The sequence below is a fragment of the Plectropomus leopardus genome, chromosome 16 (genome assembly GCF_026936395.1).
Source record: "Plectropomus leopardus strain MGB_pleo_1.0 chromosome 16, ASM2693639v1, whole genome shotgun sequence".
NCBI lineage: Eukaryota > Metazoa > Chordata > Actinopteri > Perciformes > Serranidae > Plectropomus > Plectropomus leopardus.
This window is the reverse complement of record NC_142191.1, coordinates 25,997,513-26,017,950: the sequence shown is the minus strand read 5'-3', so window position 1 is coordinate 26,017,950 and position 20,438 is coordinate 25,997,513. Positions and strand designations below refer to the sequence as shown.

Below are 20,438 nucleotides of genomic sequence, written 5' to 3'. Positions count from 1 at the left end.
AACACCCAGGACTGGCTTATAAAAGGACCTTACCCTCTGTCTGCTGGAGCTGCTGGGGGTGGTGTTAAATGCTTTCCTTGATGAACTAGGTTGGTGGAGTGACGGTGTGGATAGGTAAAATGGGGTACCCCATACATTTTTCACTCACGTAGGTCACATTGTCTAAAAACACCAGGTTTTAGGTTTGGTGCCAACTCTGTATTTATTTTTTGTTAAGCTTGTATTTAGATAAGAGAGTGAGGTTTTGTTTGAGTTTGTTTTCAAGACCAGATTAGGTTTAGGCCCTGTTTTATTGTAATTTTTTGAGTTTATTTGGCACAACCTCTCATCCCATCATCTTCCTCTACAACTGTGAATTTCTGTCAACAGTAGTTTCCAATAAATCATTTTGTTTTTGCCACACATACTCCGACTCCACCTTCTCTTTTGATTGCCATGTTGATGTCTCCTGTCCACCTATCCATCGTATGAAACGTAACACAGCATAATTTGGCATATCGAAAAATATGACCAATGATTCAAGACTATAGTAAGGCAAAAATGTCAAAATTTGACACGTCTGAAAAACTGTTGAAAACAGCTGGATACAGCTTAGAATAGCCTGCTAAAGCACGCCATAGCAAAGAAAGTTGCAAAAAGAGCCAAAAACAGCACAATTTGGTATGTCGAAAAAATGACCAAAAATCCAAGACTATAGTAAGGCAAAAATGTCAAAATTTGACATATCCCATAAACTGTTGAAAACAGCTGTAAACAGCTTAGAATAGCCTGCTAAAGCACGCAATAGCAAAGAAAGTTGCAAAAAGAGCCAAAAACAGCACAATTCGGCATGTCAAACAAATGACCAAAAATCCAAGACTATAGTAAGGCAAAAATGTCAAAATTTGACATGTCTGAAAAACTGTTGAAAACAGCTGGATACAGGTTAGAATAGTGTGCCATAACACGCCATTGCAAAGAAAGTTGCAAAAAGAGCCAAAAACAGCATTATTTTTCATTTTGAAAATGTGACCAAAAATCCAAGACTATAGTAAGGCAAAAATGTCAAAATTTGACATGTCTGAAAAACTGTTGAAAACAGCTGGATACAGGTTAGAATAGTGTGCCATAACACGCCATTGCAAAGAAAGTTGCAAAAAGAGCCAAAAACAGCATAATTTGGCATGTCGAAAAAATGACCAAAAATCCAAGACTATAGTAAGGCAAAAATGTCAAAATTTGACATATCCCAAAAACTGTTGAAAACAGCTGGATACAGGTTAGAATAGTGAGCCATAACACGCCATTGCAAAGAAAGTTGCAAAAAGAGCCAAAAACAGCACAATTTGGTATGTCGAAAAAATGACCAAAAATCCAAGACTATAGTAAGGCAAAAATGTCAAAATTTGACATATCCCATAAACTGTTGAAAACAGCTGTAAACAGCTTAGAATAGCCTGCTAAAGCACGCAATAGCAAAGAAAGTTGCAAAAAGAGCCAAAAACAGCACAATTCGGCATGTCAAACAAATGACCAAAAATCCAAGACTATAGTAAGGCAAAAATGTCAAAATTTGACATGTCTGAAAAACTGTTGAAAACAGCTGGATACAGGTTAGAATAGTGTGCCATAACACGCCATTGCAAAGAAAGTTGCAAAAAGACCCCAAAAAAGCAAAATTTGGCATGTCGAAAAAAATGACGAAAAATCCAAGACTATAGTAAGGCCAAAATGTCAAAATTTGACATGTCCCAAAGACTGTTGAAAACAGCTGGATACAGCTTAGAATAGCCTGCTAAAGCACGCCATAGCGAAGAAAGTTGCAAAAAGAGCCAAAAACAGCATTATTTTTCATTTGGAGAACGTGACCAAAAATCCAAGACTATAGTAAGGCAAAAATGTCAAAATTTGACATATCCCAAAAACTGTTGAAAACAGCTGGATACAGCTTAGAATAGCCTGCTAAAATGCTCCATAGCAACGAAAGATGCAAAAAGACCCCAAAAAAGCAAAATTTGGCATGTCGAAAAAAATGACGAAAAATCCAAGACTATAGTAAGGCAAAAATGTCAAAATTTGACATGTCCCCAAAATTGTTGAAAACAGCTGGAAACAGCTCGGAAGAACGTGCCAAAAAACGCCATAGCAAAGAAAGTTGCAAAGAGACCTCAAAAAAGCAAAATTTGGCATGTCAAACAAATGACCAAAAATCCAAGACTATAGTAAGGCAAAAATGTCAAAATTTGACACGTCCCAAAAACTGTTGAAAACAGCTGGAAACAGCTTGGAATAGCCTGCCGAAACACGCCATAGCAAAGAAAGTTGCAAAAACAGCCAAAAACAGCACAATTCGGCATGTCGAAAAAATGACCAAAAATCCAAGACTATAGTAAGGCAAAAATGTCAAAATTTGACACGTCTGAAAAACTGTTGAAAACAGCTGGATACAGGTTAGAATAGTGTGCCATAACACGCCATTGCAAAGAAAGTTGCAAAAAGACCCCAAAGAAGCAAAATTTGGCATGTCGAAAAAATGACCAAAAATCCAAGACCATAGTAAGGTAAAAATGTCAAAATTTGACATGTCCCCAAAACTGTTGAAAACAGCTGGAAACAGCTTGGAAGAGCGTGCCAAAAAACGCCATAGCAAAGAAAGTTGCAAAAAGACCCCAAAAAAGCATAATTTGGCATGTCGAAAAAATGACCAAAAATCCAAGACTATAGTAAGGCAAAAATGTCAAAATTTGGCATGTCCCCAAAACTGGTAAGACAGCTGGAAACAGCTTGGAATAGCCTGCTAAAGTGCGTCATACCAAAGAAAGTTGCAAAAAGAGCCAAAAACAGCATAATTTGGCGAGTCGACAACATGACCAAAAATCCAAGACTATAGTAAGGCAAAAATGTCAAAATTTGACATATCCCAAAAACTGTTGAAAACAGCTGGATACAGCTTAGAATAGCCTGCTAAAGCACGCCATAGCAAAGAAAGTTGCAAAAAGACCCCAAAAAACAGCACAATTTGGTATGTCGAAAAAATGACCAAAAATCCAAGACTATAGTAAGGCAAAAATGTCAAAATTTGACACGTCCCAAAAACTGTTGAAAACAGCTGGAAACAGGTTAGAATAGTGTGCCATAACACGCCATTGCAAAGAAAGTTGCAAAAAGACCCCAAAGAAGCAAAATTCGGCATGTCGAAAAAAATGACCAAAAATCCAAGACTATAGTAAGGCAAAAATGTCAAAATTTGACATGTCCCCAAAACTGTTGAAAACAGCTGGAAACAGCTCGGAATAGCCTGCCGAAACACGCCATAGCAAAGAAAGTTGCAAAAAGACCCCAAAAAACAGCACAATTTGGTATGTCGAAAAAATGACCAAAAATCCAAGACTATAGTAAGGCAAAAATGTCAAAATTTGACACGTCACAAAAACTGTTGAAAACAGCTGGAAACAGCTCGGAAGAGCGTGCCAAAAAACGCCATAGAAAAGAAAGTTGCAAAAAGACCCCAAAAAAGCATAATTTGGCATGTCGAAAAAATGACCAAAAATCCAAGACTATAGTAAGGCAAAAATGTCAAAATTTGACACGTCCCAAAAACTGTTGAAAACAGCTGGAAACAGCTTGGAATAGCCTGCCAAAGCACGCCATTGCAAAGAAAGTTGCAAAAAGAGCCAAAAACAGTATTATTTTTCATTTTGAAAATGTGACAAAAAATCCAAGACTATAGTAAGGCAAAAATGTCAAAATTTGACATGTCCCAAAAACTGTTGAAAACAGCTGGAAACAGCTTGGAATAGCCTGCTGAAACACGCCATAGCAAAGAAAGTTGCAAAAACAGCCAAAAACAGCATTATTTTTCATTTTGAAAATGTGACAAAAAATCCAAGACTATAGTAAAGGCAAAAATGTCAAAATTTGACATATCCCATAAACTGTTGAAAACAGCTGTAAACAGCTTAGAATAGCCTGCTAAAGCACGCAATAGCAAAGAAAGTTGCAAAAAGAGCCAAAAACAGCACAATTCGGCATGTCAAACAAATGACCAAAAATCCAAGACTATAGTAAGGCAAAAATGTCAAAATTTGACATGTCTGAAAAACTGTTGAAAACAGCTGGATACAGGTTAGAATAGTGTGCCATAACACGCCATTGCAAAGAAAGTTGCAAAAAGAGCCAAAAACAGCATTATTTTTCATTTTGAAAATGTGACCAAAAATCCAAGACTATAGTCAGGCAAAAATGTCAAAATTTGACATGTCTGAAAAACTGTTGAAAACAGCTGGATACAGCTTAGAATAGCCTGCTAAAGCACGCCATAGCAAAGAAAGTTGCAAAAAGAGCAAAAAACAGCACAATTTGGCATGTCAAAAAAAATGACAAAAAATCCAAGACTATAGTAAGGCAAAAATGTCAAAATTTGACATATCCCAAAATCTGTTGAAAACAGCTGGATACAGCTTAGAATAGCCTGCTAAAGCACGCCATAGCAAAGAAAGTTGCAAAAAGAGCCAAAAACAGCACAATTTGGTATGTCGAAAAAATGACCAAAAATCCAAGACTATAGTAAGGCAAAAATGTCAAAATTTGACATATCCCATAAACTGTTGAAAACAGCTGTAAACAGCTTAGAATAGCCTGCTAAAGCACGCAATAGCAAAGAAAGTTGCAAAAAGAGCCAAAAACAGCACAATTCGGCATGTCAAACAAATGACCAAAAATCCAAGACTATAGTAAGGCAAAAATGTCAAAATTTGACATGTCTGAAAAACTGTTGAAAACAGCTGGATACAGGTTAGAATAGTGTGCCATAACACGCCATTGCAAAGAAAGTTGCAAAAAGAGCCAAAAACAGCATTATTTTTCATTTTGAAAATGTGACCAAAAATCCAAGACTATAGTAAGGCAAAAATGTCAAAATTTGACATGTCTGAAAAACTGTTGAAAACAGCTGGATACAGGTTAGAATAGCCTGCTAAAATGCTCCATAGCAACGAAAGATGCAAAAAGACCCCAAAAAAGCAAAATTTGGCATGTCGAAAAAAATGACGAAAAATCCAAGACTATAGTAAGGCCAAAATGTCAAAATTTGACATGTCCCCAAAATTGTTGAAAACAGCTGGAAACAGCTCGGAAGAGCGTGCCAAAAAACGCCATAGCAAAGAAAGTTGCAAAGAGACCTCAAAAAAGCAAAATTTGGCATGTCAAACAAATGACCAAAAATCCAAGACTATAGTAAGGCAAAAATGTCAAAATTTGACACGTCTCAAAAACTGTTGAAAACACCTGGATACAGCTTAGAATAGCCTGCCGAAACACGCCATAGCAAAGAAAGTTGCAAAAAGACCCCAAAAAACAGCACAATTTGGTATGTCGAAAAAATGACCAAAAATCCAAGACTATAGTAAGGCAAAAATGTCAAAATTTGACACGTCCCAAAAACTGTTGAAAACAGCTGGAAACAGGTTAGAATAGTGTGCCATAACACGCCATTGCAAAGAAAGTTGCAAAAAGACCCCAAAAAAGCAAAATTTGGCATGTCGAAAAAAATGACGAAAAATCCAAGACTATAGTAAGGCCAAAATGTCAAAATTTGACATGTCCCCAAAATTGTTGAAAACAGCTGGAAACAGCTCGGAATAGCCTGCCGAAACACGCCATAGCAAAGAAAGTTGCAAAAAGACCCCAAAAAACAGCACAATTTGGTATGTCGAAAAAATGACCAAAAATCCAAGACTATAGTAAGGCAAAAATGTCAAAATTTGACACGTCCCAAAAACTGTTGAAAACAGCTGGAAACAGCTTGGAAGAGTGTGCCAAAAAACGCCATAGCAAAGAAAGTTGCAAAAAGACCCCAAAAAAGCATAATTTGGCATGTCGAAAAAATGACCAAAAATCCAAGACTATAGTAAGGCAAAAATGTCAAAATTTGACACGTCCCAAAAACTGTTGAAAACAGCTGGAAACAGCTTGGAATAGCCTGCTAAAGCACGCCATAGCAAAGAAAGTTGCATTACCACACCATTATTTTTCATTTTGAAAATGTGACAAAAAATCCAAGACTATAGTAAGGCAAAAATGTCAAAATTTGACACGTCTGAAAAACTGTTGAAAACAGCTGGAAACAGCTTGGAATAGCCTGCCAAAACACGCCATTGCAAAGAAAGTTGCAAAAAGAGCCAAAAACAGTATTATTTTTCATTTTGAAAATGTGACAAAAAATCCAAGACTATAGTAAGGCAAAAATGTCAAAATTTGACATATCCCATAAACTGTTGAAAACAGCTGTAAACAGCTTAGAATAGCCTGCTAAAGCACGCAATAGCAAAGAAAGTTGCAAAAAGAGCCAAAAACAGCACAATTCGGCATGTCAAACAAATGACCAAAAATCCAAGACTATAGTAAGGCAAAATGTCAAAATTTGACATGTCTGAAAAACTGTTGAAAACAGCTGGATACAGGTTAGAATAGTGTGCCATAACACGCCATTGCAAAGAAAGTTGCAAAAAGAGCCAAAAACAGCATTATTTTTCATTTTGAAAATGTGACCAAAAATCCAAGACTATAGTCAGGCAAAAATGTCAAAATTTGACATGTCTGAAAAACTGTTGAAAACAGCTGGATACAGCTTAGAATAGCCTGCTAAAGCACGCCATAGCAAAGAAAGTTGCAAAAAGAGCAAAAAACAGCACAATTCGGCATGTCGAAAAAAATGACGAAAAATCCAAGACTATAGTAAGGCAAAAATGTCAAAATTTGACATATCCCAAAATCTGTTGAAAACAGCTGGATACAGCTTAGAATAGCCTGCTAAAGCACGCCATAGCAAAGAAAGTTGCAAAAAGAGCCAAAAACAGCACAATTTGGTATGTCGAAAAAATGACCAAAAATCCAAGACTATAGTAAGGCAAAAATGTCAAAATTTGACATATCCCATAAACTGTTGAAAACAGCTGTAAACAGCTTAGAATAGCCTGCTAAAGCACGCAATAGCAAAGAAAGTTGCAAAAAGAGCCAAAAACAGCACAATTCGGCATGTCAAACAAATGACCAAAAATCCAAGACTATAGTAAGGCAAAAATGTCAAAATTTGACATGTCTGAAAAACTGTTGAAAACAGCTGGATACAGGTTAGAATAGTGTGCCATAACACGCCATTGCAAAGAAAGTTGCAAAAAGAGCCAAAAACAGCATTATTTTTCATTTTGAAAATGTGACCAAAAATCCAAGACTATAGTAAGGCAAAAATGTCAAAATTTGACATGTCTGAAAAACTGTTGAAAACAGCTGGATACAGGTTAGAATAGTGTGCCATAACACGCCATTGCAAAGAAAGTTGCAAAAAGAGCCAAAAACAGCATTATTTTTCATTTTGAAAATGTGACCAAAAATCCAAGACTATAGTAAGGCAAAAATGTCAAAATTTGACATATCCCAAAAACTGTTGAAAACAGCTGGATACAGGTTAGAATAGTGTGCCATAACACGCCATTGCAAAGAAAGTTGCAAAAAGAGCCAAAAACAGCATAATTTGGCATGTCAAAAAAATGACCAAAAATCCAAGACTATAGTAAGGCAAAAATGTCAAAATTTGACATATCCCAAAAACTGTTGAAAACAGCTGGATACAGGTTAGAATAGTGAGCCATAACACGCCATTGCAAAGAAAGTTGCAAAAAGAGCCAAAAACAGCACAATTTGGTATGTCGAAAAAATGACCAAAAATCCAAGACTATAGTAAGGCAAAAATGTCAAAATTTGACATATCCCATAAACTGTTGAAAACAGCTGTAAACAGCTTAGAATAGCCTGCTAAAGCACGCAATAGCAAAGAAAGTTGCAAAAAGAGCCAAAAACAGCACAATTCGGCATGTCGAAAAAAATGACCAAAAATCCAAGACTATAGTAAGGCAAAAATGTCAAAATTTGACATGTCTGAAAAACTGTTGAAAACAGCTGGATACAGGTTAGAATAGTGTGCCATAACACGCCATTGCAAAGAAAGTTGCAAAAAGAGCCAAAAACAGCATTATTTTTCATTTTGAAAATGTGACCAAAAATCCAAGACTATAGTCAGGCAAAAATGTCAAAATTTGACATGTCTGAAAAACTGTTGAAAACAGCTGGATACAGCTTAGAATAGCCTGCTAAAGCACGCCATAGCAAAGAAAGTTGCAAAAAGAGCAAAAAACAGCACAATTCGGCATGTCGAAAAAAATGACGAAAAATCCAAGACTATAGTAAGGCAAAAATGTCAAAATTTGACATATCCCAAAATCTGTTGAAAACAGCTGGATACAGCTTAGAATAGCCTGCTAAAGCACGCCATAGCAAAGAAAGTTGCAAAAAGAGCCAAAAACAGCACAATTTGGTATGTCGAAAAAATGACCAAAAATCCAAGACTATAGTAAGGCAAAAATGTCAAAATTTGACATATCCCATAAACTGTTGAAAACAGCTGTAAACAGCTTAGAATAGCCTGCTAAAGCACGCAATAGCAAAGAAAGTTGCAAAAACAGCCAAAAACAGCACAATTCGGCATGTCAAACAAAGACCAAAAATCCAAGACTATAGTAAGGAAAAATGTCAAAATTTGACATGTCTGAAAAACTGTTGAAAACACCTGGATACAGGTTAGAATAGTGTGCCATAACACGCCATTGCAAAGAAAGTTGCAAAAAGAGCCAAAAACAGCATTATTTTTCATTTTGAAAATGTGACCAAAAATCCAAGACTATAGTAAGGCAAAAATGTCAAAATTTGACATATCCCAAAAACTGTTGAAAACAGCTGGATACAGGTTAGAATAGTGTGCCATAACACGCCATTGCAAAGAAAGTTGCAAAAAGAGCCAAAAACAGCATAATTTGGCATGTCAAAAAAAAGACCAAAAATCCAAGACTATAGTAAGGCAAAAATGTCAAAATTTGACATATCCCAAAAACTGTTGAAAACAGCTGGATACAGGTTAGAATAGTGAGCCATAACACGCCATTGCAAAGAAAGTTGCAAAAAGAGCCAAAAACAGCACAATTTGGTATGTCGAAAAAATGACCAAAAATCCAAGACTATAGTAAGGCAAAAATGTCAAAATTTGACATATCCCATAAACTGTTGAAAACAGTTGTAAACAGCTTAGAATAGCCTGCTAAAGCACGCAATAGCAAAGAAAGTTGCAAAAAGAGCCAAAAACAGCACAATTCGGCATGTCAAACAAATGACCAAAAATACAAGACTATAGTAAGGCAAAAATGGCAAAATTTGACATGTCTGAAAAACTGTTGAAAACACCTGGATACAGGTTAGAATAGTGTGCCATAACACGCCATAGCAAAGAAAGTTGCAAAAAGAGCCAAAAACAGCATTATTTTTCATTTTGAAAATGTGACCAAAAATCCAAGACTATAGTCAGGCAAAAATGTCAAAATTTGACATGTCTGAAAAACTGTTGAAAACAGCTGGATACAGCTTAGAATAGCCTGCTAAAGCACGCCATAGCAAAGAAAGTTGCAAAAAGAGCAAAAACAGCATTATTTTCATGTCGAAAATGTGACCAAAAATCCAAGACTATAGTAAGGCAAAATGTCAAAATTTGACATATCCCAAAATCTGTTGAAAACAGCTGGATACAGCTTAGAATAGCCTGCTAAAGCACGCCATAGCAAAGAAAGTTGCAAAAAGACCCCAAAAAACAACAATTTGGTATGTCGAAAAAATGACCAAAAATCCAAGACTATAGTAAGGCAAAAATGTCTAAATTTGACATATCCCAAAAACTGTTGAAAACAGCTGGAAACAGCTTGGAATAGCCTGCCGAAACACACCATAGCAAAGAAAGTTGCAAAAAAAGCCAAAAACAGCATTATTTTTTCATTTTGAAAATGTGACGAAAAATCCAAGACTATAGTAAGGAAAAATGTCAAAATTTGACACGTCTGAAAAACTGTTGAAAACAGCTGGATACAGGTTAGAATAGTGTGCCATAACATGCCATTGCAAAGAAAGTTGCAAAAAGAGCCAAAAACAGCATTATTTTTCATTTTGAAAATGTGACCAAAAATCCAAGACTATAGTAAGGCCAAAATGTCAAAATTTGACATATGCCAAAAACTGTTGAAAACAGCTGGATACAGCTTAGAATAGCCTGCTAAAGCACGCCATAGCAAAGAAAGTTGCAAAAAGAGCCAAAAACAGCACAATTCGGCATGTCGAAAAAATGACCAAAAATCCAAGACTATAGTAAGGCAAAAATGTCAAAATTTGACACGTCTGAAAAACTGTTGAAAATAGCTGGATACAGGTTAGAATAGTGTGCCATAACACGCCATTGCAAAGAAAGTTGCAAAAAGAGCCAAAAACAGCATTATTTTTCATTTTGAAAATGTGACGAAAAATCCAAGACTATAGTAAGGCAAAAATGTCAAAATTTGACACGTCTGACAAACTGCAATGGCGTGTTATGGCACAATATTCTAACCTGTATCCAGCTGTTTTCAACAAAGAAAGTTGCAAAAAGAGCCAAAAACAGCATTATTTTTCATTTTGAAAATGTGACCAAAAATCCAAGACTATAGTAAGGCAAAAATGTCAAAATTTGACACATCCCAAAAACTGTTGAAAACAGCTGGATACAGGTTAGAATAGCCTGCTAAAATGCGCCATAGCAAAGAAAGTTGCAAAAAGACCCCAAAGAAGCAAAATTTGGCATGTCGAAAAAATGACCAAAAATCCAAGACTATAGTAAGGCAAAAATGTCAAAATTTGACACGTCCCAAAAACTTTTGAAAACAGCTGGATACAGGTTAGAATAGCCTGCTAAAATGCGCCATAGCAAAGAAAGTTGCAAAAAAAGCCAAAAACAGCATTATATTTCATTTTGAAAATGTGACGAAAAATCCAAGACTATAGTAAGGCAAAAATGTCAAAATTTGACACGTCCCAAAAACTGTTGAAAACAGCTGGAAACAGCTTAGAATAGCCTGCTAAAGCACGCCATAGCAAAGAAAGTTGCAAAAAGAGCCAAAAAAAGCAGAATTTGGCATGTCGAAAAAATGACGAAAAATCCAAGACTATAGTAAGGCAAAAATGTCAAAATTTGACACATCCCAAAAACTGTTGAAAACAGCTGGAAATAGCTTGGAATAGCCTGCCACAACACACCATTGCAAAGAAAGTTAGAAAAAGAGCCAAAAACAGCATTATTTTTCATTTTGAAAATGTGACAAAAAATCCAAGACTATAGTAAGGCAAAAATGTCAAAATTTGACATGTCCCAAAAACTGCTGAAAACAGGTGGAATGAGCTTAGAATAGCCTGCTAAAATGCGCCATAGCAAAGAAAGTTTTTTAAAAAAGCCAAAAACAGCATTATTTTTCATTTTGAAAATGTGACCAAAAATCCAAGACTATAGTAAGGCAAAAATGGCAAAATTTGACATGTCCCCAAAACTGTTGAAAACAGCTGGAAACAGCTCGGAAGAGTGTGCCAAAAAACGCCATAGCAAAGAAAGTTGCAAAAAGACCCCAAAAAAGCAAAATTTGGCATGTCGAAAAAATGACGAAAAATCCAAGACTATAGTAAGGCAAAAATGTCAAAATTTGACACGTCCCAAAAACTGTTGAAAACAGCTGGAAACAGTTTAGAATAGCTTTTCCCCTGGTTTTGTCTCCCTCCTCCTCTGCTCTCAGGTTGCCAAAAAGACCTGATTGGCCTGCACCTATGGTAGTGTGACCAAAATCCCAGACTGGGCAATGTCAAAATTTGACACCCAGGACTGTCTTATAAAACGACCTTACCTGCAGTGATTGGGTCTCTGCCTGCTGGAGCTGCAAAAAGAGCCAAAAACAGCATTATTTCCTTGATTTTGAACTAGGTGACAAAAATCCAAGACTATAGTATAGGCAAAATGTCAATACATTTTTCACTCTGAAAAGGTCACATTGTCTAAAAACACCAGGTTTTAGGTTATGGTGCCAACTCTGTACTGCAAAGAAAGTTGCAAAACAGATAAACAGAGAGTGAGGTTTTGTTTGAGTTTGTTTTCAAGACCAGACTATAGGTTTAAGGCATTGTCAAAATTTGAGTTTATTTGAACAACCTCTCATCCCATCATCTTCCTCTACAACTGTGAATTTCTGTCAATAGTAGACCCAAAACATCATAATTTGTTTTTGACCAAAATCCAAGACTATAGTAAGGCAAAATGTCAAAATTTGACATGTCTCTTTTGATTGCTGAAACATGTTGATGTCTCCTGTCCACCTATCCAAAGAAAGTTGCAAAAGAGCCAAAAACACAGCATAATTTGGCATATCGAAAATATGACCAAAAATCCAAGACTATAGTAAGGCAAAAATGTCAAAATTTGACATGTCCCCAAAACTGTTGAAAACAGCTGGAAACAGGTTAGAATAGCCTGCCAAAACACGCCATAGCAAAGAAAGTTGCAAAAAGAGCCAAAAACAGCATAATTTGACACGTCGAAAACGTGACCAAAAAAAAAATTTGACATGTCCCAAAAACTGCTGAAAACAGCTGGAAACAGCTCCGAAGAGCGTGCCAAAACAGGCCATAGCAAAGAAAGTTGCAAAAAGAATCAAAAGAAGCAAAATTTGGCATGTCGAAAAAATGACAAAAAATCCAAGACTATAGCAAGGCAAAAATGTCAACATTTGACACATCACAAAACTGTTGAAAACAGCTGGAAACAGCTTAGAATAGCCTGCCAAAATGCGCCATAGCAAAGAAAGTTGCAAAAAGAGCCAAAAACACCATTATTTTGCATTTTGAAAATGTGGCCAAAAATCCAAGACTATAGTAAGACCAAAATATCAAAATTTGACATATCCCAAAAACTGTTAAAAACAGCTGGAATGAGCTCACAATATCCTGCCAAAGCACGCCATAGCAAAGAAAGTTGCAAAAACAGCCAAAAACAGCATAATTTGACACGTCGAAACATGAAAAAAAATCCAAGATAATAGTAAGGCAAAAATGTCAAAATTTGACTTGTCACAAAAACTGTTGAAAACAGCTGGAAACCGATTGGAATAGCCTGCCAAAATGCACCATAGCAAAGAAAGTTGCAAAAAGAGCCAAAAACAGCAAAATTTGGCATGTCGTAAACATGACCAAAAATCCAAGGCAAAAATGTCAACATTTGACACGTCCCAAAAACTGTTGAAAATAGCTGGAAACAGCTCGGAAGAGCGTGCCAAAACACACCATAGCAAAGACAATTGCAAAAACAGCCCAACAGCATAATTTGGCATGTCAAAAACATGACCAAAAATCCAAGGCAAAAATGTCAACATTTGACATGTCCCAAAAACTGCTGAAAACAGCTGGAAACAGCTTAGAATAGCCTGCCAAAACACGCCATAGCAAAGAAAGTTGCAAAAACAACCAAAACCAGCAAAATTTGGCATGTCGAAAACATGACCAAAAATCCAAGGCAAAAATGTCAACATTTGACACGTCCCAAAAACTGTTGAAAACAGTTTTAAACAGCTTAGAATAGCCTGCCAAAACACGCCATAGCAAAGGAAAATGCAAAAAGGGCCAAAAAAAGCATAATTTTGCATTTTGAAAATGTGACCAAAAATCCAAGAGTATAGTAAGGCAAAAATGTCCAAATTTGATATGTCCAAAAACACTGCCTGAAACCACATTAAAACACACCATAGCATGCCATGATACATCACAGCAAAGGAAATTGCAAAAAACGGACAAAAACACCAAAACATCGCATGTTGACAAATTCAGCAAAACTCCAAGGCTATAGTAAGGAAAAAAATGTCAAAATATGACATTTCCAAAAAACTGCAAAAAACAACATTGAACCGTGTAAAATAGCGTGCTGAGACACACCATAGCAAACAATGTTGCAAAAACTGTGAAAAATACCATAAAATCGCATGTTGAAAAATCAACCAAGTCTCCCAGGCTATAAAATATCAAAATATGACATGTCCAAAAACCTACTGAAAACAACATTAAACCGTGTTAAATAGCGTGCAGAGACACGCCATAGCAAAGAATGGTGCAAAAACGGCGAAATATACCACAAAATGGCACGTTGAAAAATCAACCATAAATCCAAGGCTATAGTAAGGCAAAAATGTCAAAATATGACATGCCAAAAAAACTGCCTAAAACCAATTTAGACCACAGAAAATAGCATGCCAAGACTCACATAGCAAAGGAAATTGCAAAAACAGACAAAAACACCAAAAAAATTCATTTTAAAAAATCCACCAAAAATGCAAGGCTTTTGTAAGGCAAAAATGTCAAAATATGACATGTCCAAAAACCTACTGAAAACAACATTAAGTCATGCAAAATAGCATGCCGAGACACGCCATAGCAAAGAACGTTGCAAAAATGGCCACTAACACCATAAAATAGCATTTTGAAAAATCTACCAAAAATCCAAGGCTATAGTATCGCAAAAATGTCAAGTCAAGTCAAGTAGAGCCCATTATCACAAAACATGGTTTGCCTCAGAGGGCTTTACAGTGTATGACATCCCTCTACCCTTAGACCAGGGCCGGCTCTACCCAATTTGGTGCCCTAGGCGCCCTAAACCTAACCTGCACCTCCGCACCCAATAACGACAAATCACGTGCTCACACATAATTTAGGAACATGTCACTGTTTATTTATTTGTAATGTTAATATATATATTTTTTCTAGACAGAAAACACTAAGTGAGGGTGCCAGTGGACATAGAAAATTATTATTTTATTTTTATTTTCCTTCGAGGCCATGGGGGACTGGTGGCGTGGCGGCACCCCTCCAGCAGATGGCTCCCTAGGCGACTGCCTATATCGCCTATGCCAAGAGCCGGCCCTGCCTTAGACCCTCATATCACCCAAGGAAAAACTCCCAAAAAAGAACCCTTGCAACGGGAGAAAAAAAAGGAAGAAACCTCAGAAAGAGCGGCAGAGGATGATGAGGGATCCCTCTTCCAGGATGGACAGACGTTTAATAGTTGTCGTAAATAACAAATGAGATACAACTGTGGCAAAAAGGAAAGAGAAAGAGAGAGGGGGGAGGGGGAGAGAGGGGGAGAGAGGCACAGCAATAGTGGAAACAGATGCATGTCATATTGCAATAACGATAGTTGTGAAATTATCAAATGCACTCTATGATGATATTGTGGGTGTTGATAAGAGTCTCCTGCATATATTGATAGGGAAGTGTCCAAAGGCATGATCACGGCATCGGTGCAACCAAGACCATGATCAGGGCGAGCGGGGGTACAGTATCAGTGCAGCCACAGCACGAGCACAACCAAAGGCAGGGTCACAGCATCAGCACAGATATCACCACGATCAGGCACAGCCAGGGTTGCGGCCAGGATCCGGGAAAGCTAGGAAACAAGGGAGCAGGAATGCTCCAGAGAGGCAATGGGATTAGTGTAGTGCAGTTTTAACAGACCCAAGGTGGTGAGCAGTAAAAAGGTGAAGCACTCAATGAGGATCCTAGAGTCACTGATCAGCAATTACGACTTAAATATGAATGAGAGCAGTGATAGAAAAGAAAGAAAGAGAGAGGAAGCAGAGCCAGAGTGGCAGGTCTGAACGGACTCAAAACCACCTCCACCGGATCGGGCCGAAACCTCTGCCACCTCCCCCTCCTCCCTGTCACACGGACGGGGATTTCAACTGTGCTCCAGGAATATACACACTAACGAAACTAGGGTCACTAATCAGCTATATAAATATAAAGGTCAGAGAGCAGTGTTAGTCCTCCTGCTCTCTGACCCCTATAGAAAGCCTATGTCAGTCTTACTATGGGCTGGTCCGGGCAACCTGAGCCAGCCCTAATTATAAACTTTATCAGAGAGGAAGATCTTGAGTCTACCCTTAGAAGTGGAAACGGTGTCTGCCTCCCTGACCGAAACTGGAAGTTGGTTCCATAAGAGAGTAGCGTGGTAGCTGAAGGCTCTGGTTCCTATCCTGCATTTGGAAACTTTGGAAACCACAAGTAATCCTGCATTTACAGAGCGCAGTGATCTTGAGGGTTGGTAAGGAACTATGAGCTGTGACAGATAGGATGGAGCCTGACCAGAGGTTTGTAAGTGAGGAGAAAGATTTTGAATTCAATCCTGGAATTTACAGGGAGCCAGTGCAACGAAGCTAAAACAGGTGAAACATGGTCCCTTTTCTCGGTTCCCATTAGAACATGTGCAGCAGTGTTGTGCACCAGCTGGAGAGACCTAAGGGATTTGTTGGGGCAACCAAATAAATGGAAATTACAGTAATCCAGCCTAGAGGTGAAAAATGCATTGTGCTAATTTTTCAGCATCTGTCTGGGATAGGATATGTCTAATTTTTGTGATGTTACGCAAGTGAAAGAAAGCAGTCCTTGAAGTTTGTTTTATATGAGAGGCAAAAGATAAATACTGATGAAAGAAAACTCTGAGGTTCCTTACAGTTGTGCTAGAGGCCAAGGTAATGCAGTCTAGAGAAATAACATTGTTAGAAAGGGAGTTTCTGAGGTATTTGGGGCCATGAATATATTAATATGACATGTCCAAAAAACTGCCTCAAACCACATCAAACCTCATAAAATAGTGTGCTGTGACACGCCATACTAAAGGATTTTGCAAAAAACGGCCAACAACACCATAAAACTGTATGTTGAAAAATCCACCAAAAATGCAAGGCTATAGTAATGGCAAAAATGTCAAAATATGACATGTCAAAAAAAGGGTTGAAAATAACATAGAATAACACCGCGAGGTATATCATAGTGTAGCATGTTGAATAAACAACCAAACATAACCAAAAACATCCTATTTTAGCATGTCGAAAAAATGGCCAAAAAAACACATAGTGTAGTATGGCAAGAAAACTCACATTTTGACATGCCCCAAAAATGGCTGAAAAAGACATTATAGCTTGTAGTAGTCGCGTAATAGCATACAATGTCTAAAAAAAGGCCAAAAACATCATACATTAGCATGTTGAGAAAATGGCAGAGAACTGGATAGTATAGCAGTACTAATATTATGATGTTTTCGGTCAATTTTTCGACATTCTATACTATGATGTTTCTAGACATGCTATACTATGCGGTTTTCAGCTGTGTTTTGGACATGTCATATTTTGACATACTATACAGTGATGTTTTTGGTACATTTTTTGACATGCTAAATTATGATGTTTTGGACATTTTTTGGACATTCTATACTATGACATTTCTCAACATGCTAATTTATGTGGTTTTCAGCTGTTTTTTGGAGATGTAATTGTAATAGTTTTTTTTTTTTTGTTTGTGCTGCTACTCTTATGCGGCGATGCAGGGCAGCTACAGTCTGATCTGGGGGCCATGCATGGGATTTGTGTGTCAACATACTTAACCATGTTGTTTTGAGCTGTTTTTTGGAGATGTCATATTTTGACATTTTTCGACATATGATGTATGATATTTTTGGTAGTTTTTTCAACATGCTATATCATGATGTTTTTGGGCACTTTTTCAACATTCCATACTATGACGTGTCTGGACATGCTAATTTAATGGGTTTTCAGCTGTTTTTTTGACTGAAACATTTTTGGTTCATTTTTCTACATGCTGCATTATGTTTTGAGCCATTTTTTCAACATGTTTTTTGGACATGTCATATTTTGACATTTTTGGATATACTATACTATGATGTTTTCTGTCATTTTGTTCGACATGCTATATGATGTTTTTGGCCCTTGCATGAGGCCTAATAACCCTGTGTTAAAGCTAAATCCCTCCACCTCCAAAATCATTAAAAAAAACATGTCACAGATTAATATGTCGTCCAAATTCTTGGAAAAAAGTCACAGTATAGCATGTACACGGAATCATGAAAACTATAGTATGTATAGTATAGTATAGTATGTTGTCCAAAATATTATAAAACGTCATAGTATATTGTCAGAACATAATTAAAAAGTAATAGTATAGTAGGTCGCCCAAACAGCACAAAAAACATAAGAGTATAGCATGTCATCCTAAATAGCATACAAAAAGTCAGATTTTTGTTTGTTGTCCAAATATCATATAAAAAGTCACAGTATTGTATGTCATCGAAAATATCACAAAAAGACAGTATAGCATGTTGTTTAAAATGGCATAAAAAAGTAAGACAATCGTTTGTTCAAAATATAATAGACAAAGTCATAATATAGTATGTTGTCCAAAATTACATAAAAAGTCATAGTGTGGTATGTCGTCCAAAATGGAATAAAAAAGACATAATATAGTATGTCGTAGAATTTTTGCCATTCTCAAATTATGAACCCTGTTTTATATTTAATTTATTATTTTATTGTTAATTAATGTAGTGCAGGAACTGAAAAAGAGTTAAATAACTTAATAAAGGGACACGAAGAGGAGCGCAGACTATCGTGTAAATTGGGCAGCTCTTCTACTTTTAAATCAAGGTTTAGCAGGCACAGACACACCAAGTAGAAGTTCAGCACTCAGAGCAGAGCATGGCTACCGGCTCACTGAGTTAGGTCTTTGAGGGAAAGGTCTCCATCCTGCCATGGAAACTTGGAGAGGCAAGCATAAATAAGGCAGGAAATTGGGGAAAGTGTCTTAAAGTACAATTCTCCTCTTTGAATCCCCCCCCCCCCCCACCCCCCCACCCCTTTTTTTTTTACGATCCTGAACTCAGGAGCTGCTGAAGATTAGCTAACTTCACTGGCCCGACCTGCTTGCTGCTATTTTCTCCAGATATTTTCCCCCTGAATCACTGCCACAAACATAACGCTTAATAGCTGAGCACACGAGTGAGACGCACTAATCATCTTTAAAGTGTAAACATCACTCCTCCGCCATGGAAACAAATCATCATCGGTGTTCGGCTGCTCAGATGAGTTCATTTCTACTCAAGTGTGACTCAACTGTAGCTACCAGTTATGAGGCAACAATCCCATAAAGACAGTTTAGATTATCAGAGAGGAGAAATTATGAAATACCAGGTGGCCTCAACATCATGTGTTTATTAATTTCTGTGGAAGTATGGCTTTATTGGTTCTACTTCATTGGTTTCTACTTTAGGTACCTTAGATTAACTGTTGAAAGACAATAAAATAATTCAAGATTTAAGAACAGTGAAACTATTGCTTAGTGATGCATGATAATATATGATAATATGGAGTTGTTGATATGGAGAAAATCCAACATCACAATGTTTTTTTTAACCAAAAACCTCAATGTTCATAATGCAATGATATTGTAGAATTGACTATTTTTGCTTTCACCAACAATTAGACAATTACATTTTTTTCTTTTCTTTCTTTCTTTTTTAAGTAATAATAACCAGACAAAAGTGCCAGAAAGAGCAGGTTCAAGCTTCTCAAATAAGAGAGAATATTATGTTATATATGACAGGAAATCACATGTCTTATAGGGCTGCCCCTTTAAAGTGCTGTGCAGTGTCTCTTGATTTTGCTGAGGAGTGAGTGCTCTCGACTTTCACACTACTCTGAAGTGACTGTGGCTTTTGTTTGATATTTAGTGTTGGCAAAAAATATTACACATTTATATACCATCGTAGCTAGTTTACTATCTTATGTGAATGTTGCTGTTACACTGAACAAAATGAATCGCTGAATATTCATAATGAATTGTCAAATCCAATTTGATTGGCATAACTCAGTCTAGCACAGTCCTAATGTTTTAGTTTTTGGACTATTGATCCAAAGAAAGAATTTAAAGACATTACTTCGGACTCACACTGTAATAGTGTGTGAAGGCCTGACTGTTTTCTGGTGGGAGACAGTCGATGAACTACACCAGCTTTTTCCTCACTTGTTAAGGCAAAATAAAGACAGAGCAGGCTGGTGAGGTATCTGAAAAAGAATACGGTATATGTGGTGTTTTTAATCAGAAACCTCCTGCAGTCTAATTGGAACGGGATGAGGAGGGCGGAACAGCCTTGTTCCCCTCGAGGTTCGAGCTTATCAGCAGCTTTGAACTTCCTCTCTGGACCTTGCAAAAGAAAACAGACCGAGATACGATCTTTGATGGTGGCAAAATTCAAAACATATCTGAGCATGATGAAATGTTCTGGGACATTTTTCTCTCTAACTGTTGACGACTGAAGGTCATTAGGATAAACTGTGAGATGCACGCACATTACTCCGACCCTGCTGAGTGGAAATTTGATTAAGGACAAAGGGAGGACCAAAGTAGAGGACACCGCAGCACCCTGAGGACATTTTCATCCACCACCTGATCTTCATATCTCATCGATTTGACTCAAGGATACTGGTATCCTCTGTCTAACACCATCATGATTCTACACCACATTTCCTATAAACCTGGTTGTTTCTTGTTGCAAAATGCATCTTTGCGTCTTTACTTCAAGAATTTCCTTTTGACCTTACTAAAGACGATAAAAATGCTCAACAGGATTTTTCCACCATCTGCACAGAACACTTTTGCGGTCACCTCCTCTCCCTAGACTC

General features: G+C 37.1%; 1 long non-coding RNA gene across 1 annotated transcript in view; it reads right to left on the bottom strand.

Annotated features, from left to right (window-relative positions):
- The window catches only part of LOC148186916 (uncharacterized), a 64,911-nt gene that overhangs the window by 20,661 nt on the left and 23,812 nt on the right, over positions 1–20,438 (bottom strand). The gene's annotated exons all lie outside the window — the stretch shown is intronic.